The sequence below is a fragment of the Parasteatoda tepidariorum genome, chromosome 5 (assembly GCF_043381705.1).
Source record: "Parasteatoda tepidariorum isolate YZ-2023 chromosome 5, CAS_Ptep_4.0, whole genome shotgun sequence".
NCBI lineage: Eukaryota > Metazoa > Arthropoda > Arachnida > Araneae > Theridiidae > Parasteatoda > Parasteatoda tepidariorum.
Window position 1 is genome coordinate 55,650,057 of NC_092208.1, and position 14,186 is coordinate 55,664,242.

At 29.8% G+C, this 14,186-nt stretch overlaps 1 protein-coding gene across 1 annotated transcript in view; it reads left to right on the plus strand.

Annotated features, from left to right (window-relative positions):
* Nucleotides 1-3,116: 3,116 nt before the first annotated feature.
* The window catches only part of LOC107455820 (monocarboxylate transporter 12-B), a 39,535-nt gene continuing 28,465 nt past the window's right edge, over nucleotides 3,117-14,186 (plus strand). Inside the window, exon 1 of the mRNA XM_016073532.4 lies at nucleotides 3,117-3,304. The gene's annotated coding sequence lies outside the window, so the exon portion shown is untranslated. The remainder of the gene's footprint in view (nucleotides 3,305-14,186) is intronic.

Consider the following 14,186-nt stretch of genomic DNA (forward strand, 5'->3'; position numbering starts at 1 on the left):
CTGTCGCTGCAGCATGGAATATGTAATTAAGGATTTAGCATAAATTTTCGTTATATATATATATATATATAAGTTTCTTCGACTAACTGGATTTTCCCTTGTCCTTGTAGAAAGCTGTGTACCTGAGGGATCCGTTTACATGCAGGAAAAACTCCACATGAAAGATATTTTCGTTTAATATTCACCACTGGAACGTGATTGTTACTAGAACTAATACGAGATCAATTTGTATTAGCTTTAAAGAATCATGTGATTTTTTTTATGAATTTCGACCAATCAGCATTTCCGGACGGATTGTGAATAGATTCTCATTCATATTTTTCTTAATTAGCCGGAAAAACCACAAGGCATGATCCAGTTCTCCATATCAATTTTCATATATTTTTTATTATTATTAATAATAATTAATAAAAGTCATATAAGCCGTTTTCCTATTACATATTTTTGTGGCCTTAATTTAAAGGTATTAACTTGTAGTATTTATTTGTATTTTTCCGCCCTACTATTACTACGTTTCAATTTCGATTGTTTTCTAAATTATTAGTTTAAAACTACGTTGTTTCTTTATTTTAATTCTATGATATTACCTTAAAACGCTACATTTTTAGATATCAGCCTGTTCGGTATACGAAAATATCAAATTACGGCTGTGCACTCACAAAATTTGTTATGACACTATATCTTTAATTTTAAATGTTATTTTAAAAATTAATTGCTAAGCAAAATTATTTATGTTCAGCAATGTTACTTATGTCAGTTATTTTGCTCCTTCAAGAATCCTCAGGGAAAGGTTTGGATGAGGAAGTCAGGGCACAAGCGTAAGCAAAGCGAATTCTTTTTCGTACACATACTTTAGGTGAATAGTTTTAAAGTTTTTTAAATTTTTTTTAAGAAAAAACTATTTTATGCCAAGAAATAACAATTATTGTATTGTAATCATGAGGATTGTCAACGTATAGGGATAGTAACGTTGCAAAATCGTGGGGTTTTAAAGAATATTAATAAAATAAAAGGCACAAGTTTTCGTTCTTCTTTTTACAACAAGAAAATTATGTCATATATATATTTCTTTTTGTATTGTCTTCTTTTTTAACACGATGAAATTTCAAACGCGTAGGGAAAAAATAAATATTCATGAATAATCATCAAGCATTCGAATTTGAATAATCATAGAATATCAGAGGCAACTTGATGCTGTGACAAAATTTAAGTAGCCTGCTGTGTAAAATGCATTTTAGTAATTTTAATAATGTTGAATTCTGCTTTAATTCACAGAAGAAGATTGAATGGCCAGCAAGGTTACAAATTCAGGGTCAAACTCAACCGGGTCAACCAAGCAAAAACAATTTTTTTTAAGAAGTTCGATAAAACTTTCTTGCATATTCTTTCTTGCAGTTATTCAGATGCTTTTTACAAATTTTTATAACAATTTAATTACACATTTTTTTAATGTTAACATAACTGGAGAAACTTAGCCCATCGGAGTAATTATAGCAGGATTGAGGCAGAAGTGTTTTCATTTAGTGATAGGTTATCTGTGTAAATGTATAAAAAGGTGAAAGTTAATCAAGTTATTTCTGTTATATGAAAGAATCGTTGAAGGCGTATGATTGTATAATTTTTATACCTTAATTTTCATGTCATTTCGTAGTTGGACTATGTTACCTCATGACATACAGGAAAATTGAGGTCACCTTTCATTGCTTTGTAATTTCACATTTACTGTATTTTATTATTTAGTTTTCTATAAGTAACTTTTTTCAGAACAACTCTTCTTTAAAACTTTTCTCTCTCCAGAGATTAGACTAGATGTTCTTGAGTTGTTAAACTTGTAGAATTTAAGTGGTCTAAGGCTTAAGTCAAGTTAGGAACTAAAAGAGACGGAGGATTACTTTTCTCATTATGGTCCTTTCAGAACATTGTACATTAGAGCACCGATTATCCGAACGCCGATTTACCGGATTTTTTTAATTATCCGAATCATTCATGGACCATGTGTTTTCTATATTTCCGGGATATCTTAAAAGGGTCGAAAAACGGCTTCTTCTGTCCATTGGTGATCTTGAAAAGAATCTTACGCTCTTTCCGTTCAGTTTCAATGTGGGTGAACAGTAGTTTTTATAATGGAACAGGTTTTTAATAAAATTTGAAAAAAGTAAAACTTTTAAACACGCTATTTGTTATATGCTATAATAAGCACAACTACATTTGCTAATCTTAAGTCTGAAAAAAGTGTGCAGGAAAGTAACTTAAAAACATTCTCATAGCCGTAGAAAGTTGTCCAATTATCCGGATATTTTGTTATTCGGATCAGGGCCGGATTAAGCGTACGCGGGGCCTAGGCCATTCAAATTTTTGGGGGTTTAGATTAAATTTTTTTCCTCGTATATTTTTAATTTATTCAAATATAAAAGCATTTAAATATATTTTCATTTAAGAAAGCATATTTAAAATTAAAATAAATAATAATAAATTGAATTTTACTTTAATTTATTAAATTAGAACTAAAAAATAATCATAAAATTTTGAAAAATCATTGTTTTTCCTAATTTTTTAAAATTTATTTTCAAAAAATCCATTTTAAGTGGGCCCCTATTCATTGGGGGCTCCAGGCCATGGCCTAGTCTGGCCTAATGGGTTATCCAGCCCTGATTCGGATCGGCTTTGGTACCGAATGGCCCGGATAATCGGTGCTCTACTGTATGTGTAAAAAACATTCAATTTTCGTTAGTCATCTTTCGATCCCTAAATCTGTATTTCGAAAAAAAAGAAGAAAAAAATGTCACATGTCAAGTTTTTAAATCTTCCGATTCACATAAGGTTTGATATGGATGAACAGGACGAGAAAAAATACATTTTATCCTTTAATGATAACAAAAAAGTTCATCATCACCTCAATCAAATTTTCGAACTCTCTTCATTTCACACTTTACCCAAACCATGACATCCCAAGCTTGTAAAAGTTTAAACACTTTATTCAGAGATTTAAAGCTCGCTCACTTTAACACATAAGCTGCTATTTATGTAACGTCAAAGGAAAGTGAATTGTTGATGGATTCAATAAATATCAGATAAGATAAATAATGACCAAGTAGTTTTTTTGCAATGGTCTAGAAACGGACCAATCAGGTTTCTATGATGGATTTCAAGTAAAAAAATATTTCAAATTTTCTGTCTTTTTGTACCAAGGTTCTTCTTAATGGATGTTTAAGTGGAATAAAAACAAACTCAGCAATAAATTAGCCTAAATTAATTTGCATACGTAAAAAGTGTTTCTTTGTTTTGTTAACGAGTGATAGCATGAGTAAGTAGATTTTAGGTTTTGTTTATATTTTATAAGTGATTTCGAAACAATCCAAATATCCACATGAATTTACAACAAGCATATAGTGTTTAGTTAAAAGAAGAAAAAATTAGAGTGTATAAATAGATTTTTAAGTGTGAATTAATACAAAAATCTGTATACTTAAGAGTTTTCTACTATGGATTTATTTAGTCTGCGTATGAAGTTAAAGATATTCAAATATAAAAAAATAACAAATATGAATAGAGAAAAATAGCTATTTGACAGGCGGTAAAAATAAAAAGAAAAGAGTAACACATAACGTAGCAATCTTATTTCGCTATAATTTTAAAGTGGCAAATCCTCCAATGCTACATATTTATTGATTAAGGGTGTTTTTATAAGATATGCTTATGTTCGATTAGTACAGATATAGATCTGGTACTTTGTTACTCGGAATCAGCCCGAGGGTTGTCTCCCCCCCTCTCATTTATTAATAAAAATAGATGACCATGCATGGTTACAGTTAAAAATCTGATATAATTAGGATGAAAAAAAAATCAGAAACAAAAGTAAAATAAATTGAGTACAAAATTAGGTGCCGAGTCAAGTGGATGCATCTTGTCAAATAAACTGCAGCTTCAGCAATGGAATAGCTTTTCTGTGCACAGTGAGCAGAAAAAAACAAAAAACAAAAACAGCTTTAGTAATTTTTGGTTTTAATGATCGGATCTTTACGTTCTAGGACTCAATCTTAATGGTTCGAAAGGGTGACCTCAAGAATGCTAAATAATTAGTACAGGCGATATTTTAAGTTACGAAATTAGACACAAAAACGGTCTTTATTTAAATAATATGCCTTTTTTTTCCCGATGGATTCAGATTTTTGACCTCCAAAATATAGGGAATAGCAGCAATCTGAGAAATATGGTGTAAATAGTTTAGTAAGGAGAGCGTTCCTAAGTTTTGGCCTCTTAATGTTAATTTTACTTTTTCCGTATTTTGTCATATCTCGAGAACTTTTAAGCGAATCGAAAAATTTTTGCACTCAATTATGAAATTCGTTTATTCAGAGATAATTACAAGCAAAATATAACCTTTAGTAAATATTTATTATATTTTTTTTAATAGTAGTCGATAAATTAAGTTGTAAAGTATAAAATTTAAATTTTTTTTAAAGAATGTAATTTTGTATGGTAAAATACAAAATTCGATCGAAATCGGTAGAATTGTTCTTGATAAATCGAATTTTACATCGTTTCAGTTTTAGTCATCGAGTGCATGCTTGCTGGCTTGATTGCTAGGGTCCTACCCCCTTCGCACCCTCTCAGCACGCCATTGCATGAGCTTGGTGTTTCTTTCGAAGGTTCTGAGTTCCATCACCGTATCCGGTTTTGAGTCGTCACACATTTTCAATAATATATCTTAACTTTTGTATGACGAGGGTTAAATTCAGGTGTGAAAGCAGAACCATTTTTCCATGCGGTGATATTTTCGTTAATGCAGAAGAATTGTTTGTTTATTGAATTAGTTATTCATCTCTCCAAGGCACAAGGTAACAAGTGCAAACCCAGCGAGTTAACGTAATTGTTTTAATACTGCTAAAAAAATTAAAAAGAAAAACAAATAAGTCCTTTCATTGAAAGTAACTAGCCAGTCTTATTATTTAACTCTCCTTACCACTAGGGACAATGTGTGATTTTCTCATTTTATGACGTAGCAAAGTTAACTGTTAACCGAGCCTATATCCACAACTTAAATATTTGTCTCAATTTTGTTCAGCTTAATTATTTTTTATAACTTATAATATATTCATCGTTTTGCATGTGCTTGTATCTCACTCATGCGCAAGCAAGTAGAGCTTATTATGTAAAAGAACCGTAATTAAAAACTACTAGAGAGGCAAAAGATCAACCTCGTTTCGAAGATCAATAAAATTTGAGGCAAATATTTACATATAAAAGAAACAGTAGAGAATCTGGAACTATCACGCATTGTCTAGTGCGGCCAAACTTATGACTTTTGTGTACCCTTTCTAAATTTTTCGATCCATATTCTATGTTTGGGATAAAAAGAATATTTTACAAAAATAATCACAATAAGTAGAATTTATTATAAACCTTTACTACCATAAAAAAATTGCACAAAAGTTAAAAATCACAACTGACTGTTGACACCACTAATTATTAACTGTTAACTCTGCAAAAAATAGCCTATAGAAAAATACGCAATTGTAAATTTTCATGGTTAGCTTTGTTTTTAAATAATTTTTTTTGAAATTTTCGTTTGTTGCAAGATAATTCGTATAAGAACGCGTACCCCCGCTTAACTTTTCCCGTACCCCTGGGGGTACGCGTACCACACTTTGGGAAACACTGGTCTAGTGAGTCTATACGATTTCTTCGTCTCACACACATTACGGTTACAGAAATTAGAACAGGTTATGAAAGATAGAAGTTTTCTTATCGCTGAAATATTCTACTTTTCTCTCTGCCAGATTCATCATATTCTTTCGTTTAATAGACACTGCGAATGTTTTACTGTAGTAGTGAACGAAATGACGAGAGAAGTAAATTATATCTTTAAACAAAAATCTTCTCGATATTCCCCGGAATAAGATCATAAGACGACCATTATAACTGTTAGAAATATAATTTTCTGCTCATTACGAATGCTATTTAAATCTTCAAACATTGTGTCATAATTTTTAGAGTGTCAATTCTAAGTCAATCCAGCATTCCTTCACCATTTTGAAATGACTGCTAATTATTTTTTAACTAGTGAATGAATTTTCTTTAATGAATGCTTAAAGATTTTATTTCCTCGAAATGTGTTTTGACCAGCTTTAATCTGAACTAAACCAACCTTGACTACACATTTTACCACATATCATGTGTAATTTATGCGATATTTGAAAAGACACACAAGCGTATTTCGCTAGTTAAAAAAAAAAGAAAAAGTAAAAAAAAAAAAACTGCCAGATTTCAAACAACAGAGATAAGTTTTTCTTTAATAAAATGCTCGCTAATGATTCAAATGTTATTAATTTTATTCAACATGATAATTGCTACAAAAAAATAAATTGAAAGTATCTGATTCTTTTTAGTTCGTTAAAGGGAAAATACATATATTTAAATTATCTAAAGAAGCAATAGGCTGCCAAAAACTTTTGTTAAAACAGTATAAATCTTAGATAAGAATAATGAAAGTAATAATAATAATAATCTCAATAAGAAATAAATAAGAAAAATCGAACATCTTATTTTTCTTTCAAAGTATATATTTAGAAAGGTAGCCGCGTAGCTAGACGGGGAAAAATATATGCTGGATCTTAATCTATTTACGTAGTTACATAATAATGATAGAAATGAGCAATTTTTAAATTTTTTTTTTATATGTAAGTATTTATTTTCCTCTGTGTTACAAAATAGGAGTGCAAACAAATTAATAGAAATATTTTTTATTCTGTGATATTGTTGTAGAGTGCCATTTCACTGGAATTAACTTCTTAAGGGCGATAACTCTGGGACGTTAAAATCAGTTTGGTTACATCATAATGTGTTTCTAATTATAGTTGCGATTATATTTTAGTCATACTTATTATATTTTAATCGTACTTATAATGTCTAATATTTTACGTTCGCAACCGTATTCGCCTCTTTTCCTAATGGCAAAGTTGGGAGCCGAGAAATCAAAAAAATCTAAATCAAAATAATATTTTTAAAAAACACGTTATTGTAGTGGAGAATAATAATTAAAAAACAAAAATTGGAGAAACGAAAAGCGTGGGGCGCATGAAATACATAACAGTAACCATCTGTAATTGTATCTGAATGTGGATGTGTATGTGGAATATGTTTGTGTATATGCATGTGTATGTGGATCTATATGTGGATGTGTATGTGGTTGTGCATTCGTATGAATAAGAAAATGTGGATATGCATGTGTATATATACTGTAATGTATTTCATGCTCCCCACGTTTTTCGTTTTTCAAATTTTTGTTTTTTAATTATTATTCTCCACTTCAAAAACGTGGTTTTTAAAAATATTATTTTTATTTTGATTTTTTTTTGTACTCACTTTCAAAATCTCAATTTTTTCACTCACTGTACACAAAACTTTTCAACTGACATGTGACACTAATTTGAAATAATCGAATCGACAACAAAAGTCAATCGCGAAAACATAAATTTTTCCTTAATTTTAATTTAATTTTACTTCGTATGTCTTTTTTCTTTTCATTTTCATGCATTGTCATCCAATTCTGAACTATGTGCCAAATTTGAAGTCTGTAGCCAGGGCCGTTTTATCCATTAGACACTGTAGGCAACTGTCTAGGGGCCCCACCACGTTCAGGGGCCCTGTGCTACAGAGAAAAAAATTGACAGCGTTTCTTAAACAGTAAAAATTTAATTCGAAATTTCAATGACGATTGTCTTGCTCTGTACATTACATTGACGCTATTTTAGTACATTTCTGAACGCATTCCAAATTAGATATTTATATTATGGTAGTTAGTTCATATATAACGCAGTAATATAATCGCAAGCAATTTTATCGCGGTAATTTTAACGCCGACTAATCAGATGACTATACAGCAAGAGCAGCTTTTTTAACACAACACGCTTGAAAAACGAAACTTTTCCAAATTGAAATTAATTAAAAGCTGTCTTCGTACAACTATGTCTCAAAACCGTTTAAATTCATTGGCCATAATGGCAATTGAAAATGATATATTGGAAAAGGTTAACTTTCAGGATGCCTTGAACGATTTTGTAACAAAAAAAGTTAGAAGAGTTAATATTTAAGCTCATTGTATGATTTTTTTTAAATGCATATATTAATTACTTATTTCGTTTGATTCAATATTTTTATTGAATAATGTGATAATATACCTACGTAGTAAAAAACAGCTTAATTATGAATAAAGTGTTGTGTTAGCGAAAAAATATATTAGGAAGTTAGAAGACGATAGGGGGGGCCCCGAGACGAGCACTGCCTAGGGGCCGCGACATGCATAAGCCGGCCCTGTCTGTAGCTAGTCGGGAAGTTAGTTTAAAATTGATTACAAAATTCCACCCGAACAGACATACACGAAGGCAAGTTGATATAAACGTGGTAAAAAATACAGCTAATTCATTTCATTATGGTTGCTAAAACCCTACACCTTTACCTTGTATTAACTTACCTTGTATTTTTTATTTTTCTATTTATTATTTTTTTTTTTGCACCATAGCTTTGATTTTCGAGAAACGTGCATCCAAATATACAAAATAATGAAAAATATAAAAAAATAATAACAATGTAACATCGCCAAATGTTGGAAAAAATCGCCAAAGTATTAATTTAAAATTGAATTTCGAATTGAAATAATGATAATCAAGAAACTGAAAATTGACCACCACATAGCGTACTGATGTACTTTGATCTTCCATCTTTTATTACAAGTGAACCGCAAAACAGATCGTGGGAAAAGAATGAATGGTCTCTAATTGACGATAAGCATTCCAGATTTATTCTGTTTGGCTGAGAGAAATCAAATTTTTGATCTAATCATGACGCTTCGTGTAGATCAGCACGATGCGGGGAAACTTGTTGAATGGCAAATATTTAAATAGACTTTTTCATTCATTTACTATCCCTTAAAAAAGAAGAAATAATCAATATTTCACGTTATTGCATATAAATGAATGATCAGGGTTGAACTGGAGAGGATCTGCTTATTGATTGACAATTTAATTGAGGTCACGTTGTTATGATTTTTGCTTATAAACAAACAACAAACACGAGACTTAACATTTAAGGAATTTTGTGACTTTCGATGAAACTAAAACAAAAAATTTTTTCTTCAGAATTCTTTGTGGAACATGATATAATTCCCAAAATTATTCCACATTTGAAAGTAAAAAATAAAAAATTTTCCCCTTTTCACGCCACTTGAAAAAAGCGGTTTTTAAAAACTTTTAAAAGTAATTATTTTTAAATTTATTTATTCGACTTAATTATTTTTTTAATTTTAGCTCTGTGTTTGTAAGCGTTGGAAAGCGATCAAAATTTCGACTTGAGATAAATTCTGCTTGTAGTGGTAAAAAAAAAAATCATTGAAAATTATACTGTCATCAGACATCTGATCAGATATCTGATTGGTCGTAAAGTGATTAAAATTTTAATTAGTGATCAATTATGCTCGCAATGATCAGGAAACGATTGAAACTTACATTGTAATAGAATATAGAGCTCTAGTTGAAATTTGAATCTTCAGGTTAATCAGAAAGTGGTGGTCAAAACTTTATTTGTCTATAAATTTTGTTCGAAGCGGTCAAGAAACGATTATCACCAGGAACGAAACTTATATTGTCATCAGGCAGAGAGTTCCAGTTTAAATTAGAGTTCTCCGGCTAGCCGGAAAGTGGCCAAAGTTTCAATAAACAATAAATTATGCTTTCAGTGGTCAGGAAACAAAACTTGAACTGTCTCTGGCACTAATTTTCAGTTGAAATTTTTAATCTTCAGTATATCGGAAAATGGCTAAAATTTCGACAGCAAGATTATCCTTTTAAACATACCAACATGATAGCGAGACAGGAAAAATGTCATTATATCAACACTCATTGATTTAATTCTGTAATTACGTACTTATATTATTATAGAGTTACATGTATTAGAATATTTTGACTAGGATGAGAGATATATCTGAGGGGAATTATTATTGATTACGTCAACCTTCCTCTATCAATAGGTACCTCTTGAAAGAGTCAAGTTAACATTTTTATATACTAGTGATTTGGTATTTAATATTTGTAGTGGTAGTTACGCCACATATCTTTTACAGTTGGTAAAAGGAGGACAAAGTAGGACTTTTATTTCCTACTTGTATTCTACTGTTACTCCCATACATTAAATATATTTACAAATGTAATATCTCATTCATTAAGCCAATTAAATTTAGCTTTTTAAATTTTTTTCTGGAGCTATAATTTTATAATACAATGAGGAAACAAAATTTTATTTTAAAGCTTTTAATTTTGAATAATAATCCAAATAAAAAACGTAATTTTTGTAGAGATTAATAAGAAGTGTTTTTCAATAATCTCGTAAATAGTAATATAACTTTTGTTAATATTATGCTGATGAAAGAAAAAGATAATAAATTTTTTGTTTATTAATGATCATGGCGTGATTTTTCTGTCCAATGAGAATGGATGGATAGGTAAGAATTACAATTATCTTTTTGTGATGCAATAAGAAACTTTATACATGTGACATGTCCTAGTGATAATAAAAAAAAAGATCATAAAAATGAAAAGGCTAACATTTGGCAGTAAAATATCTATTATCATACGTAATTTTCAAATTTCAATGTGACAAGTAAATATATATTTTCTCATTAAAATAATATTAAGTCCTGTTTCTATTTGTATCACACAAAACACAAATATTTCTTAAATCCGTCGGGTCACAGAGCTGTATAAATCTTTAAATTCGGTCTCAGAGAAATTGTTTACTTTTTTTGATCCAAGTACTATTTAAAGAACTGGTCTTGAGGAAGTTCGTAAATAAGATAATTGAATTCTTAACTGTCACACGTAAGCCTACACTATACAATAAGTGACTTTTTTTTTTTATCAATGAGATATGACCTTGAAATATTTAAACAGGGACAAAAAGGTTGCTCGTTCATTCCATTCTTATTCATGCACTTTCTTTCCTTTCTAATTCGAATCTTTTCAACTCTAAAATATTAATTATAGGGGTGAGGGAACTGGAGGTATACTTATTTTCTTCCCATCACCATGTAATCACGTGCTTTTAGTATCAGTATAAGAAACTTATGATATTTGATTTGGGACATTTTATTTTATTTTATAATCGTCGTAACAAAAGACAAGGGAACTCCTGGATCAAGTATTGGAAGAAATTTGCCTTCGTGGAGGACTTTTTGATGGAACTAACCCGCATTTGCGTTACACGAAGAGGAAAAACATGAAAACTTCCCAAGGTTAGCCTGACGGCAAGGGGACTCTAACCCATGATCTGTCTACCACTTAGAATATTTTACGTCAGCACCATGCCTTTCCGTGGAAAAAAATATATAGTACATAAAAAAATACACTCATACATAGATTACGCTGATATTTATAAATAGCAGCGTAATCTATGTATGAGTGTATTTTTTTATTTGGTATTAAAAGATAGCGATTTCATTTTATTTTATAGATCACTTTATCTTACTTAATCTAGATTTTAATTTTAATTAGTGATAAACAGTTGATTTAAATGAGTAGTTCTCAACTTTTTTTTTCTGGCAGCAGTCGGAAATTAATTGGAACTAGTTTAGAACTAATATCGTTTTTGAAAGATTCAAATTTATTTTTAAATATTTCAAATTTATTTTTAAATATTTTAAATATTTATTCATGCAATACAAGCTTAGGTTTTCGAAATTAAAAAAAAGTGGTTAAACAGGTAAAATAAATGCCTAAATAAAACATTCACCGATAAAAGTGAACCCAGCACAATAATAGTATCTATTTATAAATAATAGCATAATAAATTATATAAATATTCATTTTCATATTTTGTTACACATTAGGCAATAAAAATATTCATAATTTAAAATAATTTTAAAAAAATTAAAAAGGGTAATTATTTTATTTATATTTTTTGAGAAACTTTAGAATCTCGCTAAAGCCGCCATAATTTAGTGTCATAACTGAACACAAAACAAGCAACGAAAACGTAACATATGTAATTAAGAAAGCGAATGTACAAGAAGTAACTCACTTCCTTGCCCACCAGGGCAGGAAAAAGAATCGAATGTTTTAAAAGGGGAAGAAAAAAAGTATTCTGTCGAAAAAAAAAGCCATTACTGTTAATAGTCAATACAACCGCCAGGTTTACATACAGTTTGAAACACACGATGTGCCATACTACTTATTAATATCTGCGAGACAGTAGCCTCAATATTATTCCTGTTTTGCTGGTAACTCTCAACAATTCTGACATCGAATGAAACTGACTGCTACTAGAATATACAAGCTTACTAATGATACGTGCACGCATGTATAAAATTATAATCAAGAGAAGAGGCAGGTCATTTATTTATGACATGCACTCCATTATTTAAAACTTATCTCCAGCAAGATTTTGAAATGTGAATGGAGACGTCATCCTGCAGAAAAACCCAATTTTGGGTCACCGATTATCTCTGTAGTCGGCAGTAAATGGGTTTCTGGTATTTCTTGGAAATTTATAGTTTTTATGTGATCTAAGGACGAAGAGTTAACTGCCATATCTATAGCTCAATTTTTCAGCCAAATGTGCTACGTCTTGCTTACATACAAAATAATTTTTAAGCATAAGAGAATAACTTATAATAAGAGAAGAGAATAACTCAGAATAAGAGAAGAGAAAAACTCAGACCTTTTAAAAATCCGGCATTAACCGCAATCGATGTCTTCTCACGTCATTAATGATTGTCGTTTGAAGATTGTTTCCTTTTTTTCCTCATGGAGTTTTAAGGCATCTGGGAATAATACAGGAAGTGAGTTGCTTTTAGTAAATAAGTATTTGTTATAAAATACCGGAAATTTTGTCTACCATAAGAAATGCAACATAAAATGGATGCATAAATCTTCAAAAATCCTGTATTCATTTTACTTTCTTTGTTGAATTTTATCAAATTATTAGATTTTTTTCCGAATTTTTTTTGAAATTTGCGAAAAAATATTCGATTATTTCAAATAATTCCATAAATATGGTAAAATATGCACACACAAAAAAAAAATAATAATTAGGGATTCAAACTTTGAACCGTTCACCTGCTCAAACTACTGGGACTATATTTTCTAGATTGCGTCTATCTATTTTGAAAGTCTAGAATTAAATTCGTCGAAATAAAAGACATGTTTAATCGAAGAAAGTACATTTTTGTGTCTGATGATTTCGTAACTTAACATATTGTATACATTTCATTCGTTGACGTAGATGGGACACAGTGTCACTAATAATATGTATTTTTTTTCATAGGAATTAATTGTACTAATCGGAATTAATTGTGCTAAAATATTAAATCCAAAAAAAAGTAGTTTGAAAAAAATGTTTTTACTTATATTCAAAAAATTATCAATAATTGATTATGTAATAAAAAAATTCAATGGTGTATAACTTTTTCCCCTAAATCTAAATAACTGTAAAAAATTATTGTTTGGATTTGAGCCGTGTTCGGAAGATTTTACCTTTAACGCAAGACACCGGTGTTTCATGCTGTATTTCATTATCATAAATTATTGAAATGCTAAGTATAATATATCCAACTTATTTTGACCTAAATTAATTCATTCAAAATAATGAAAGAAGTATGAAAAATATGCTTAATAAAAATTCTGATTCAAAGGGTTAAAGCATAAGGTTAGTTTCTCGAAAGATTAAAATTTCATCTAAACACATGTGAAAATCCAATCATTAGATCAAGAGCAATTAAGGTGTTCCATTTTTGATTTTTTTGACTGCAACAACCTAAGCTTATTTCGCAAATAAAATTTAGCGTCTGGCACGTGGGTGTGAAGTTTATGGTGCACGTGAGATGCAATTGTAATGTTTATTTTACTTTTACGAAGGATAAATTTTAACTCTCTTAATACGAGATATTTTATAACTTAATAACTCGAAGATACTTTAAAACTGAATAGTTCTTTCTCCAAGATTTTATTTCTTGTCTCCTAAGAGTGTTCTCACAACAGTACTGCTTTTAGAAAGCTGTTCTTTCTCTTTCAGGATTATATAAAATTTCTGTTCAAATAAAAGAATATTAAAATCTATGCCAGTTATTTCTTAGGTTCTTCTGAACTATAAACCTTAAAGTGCATTTTATCTATTTTCTTTATTGGCTTTAGCCATTC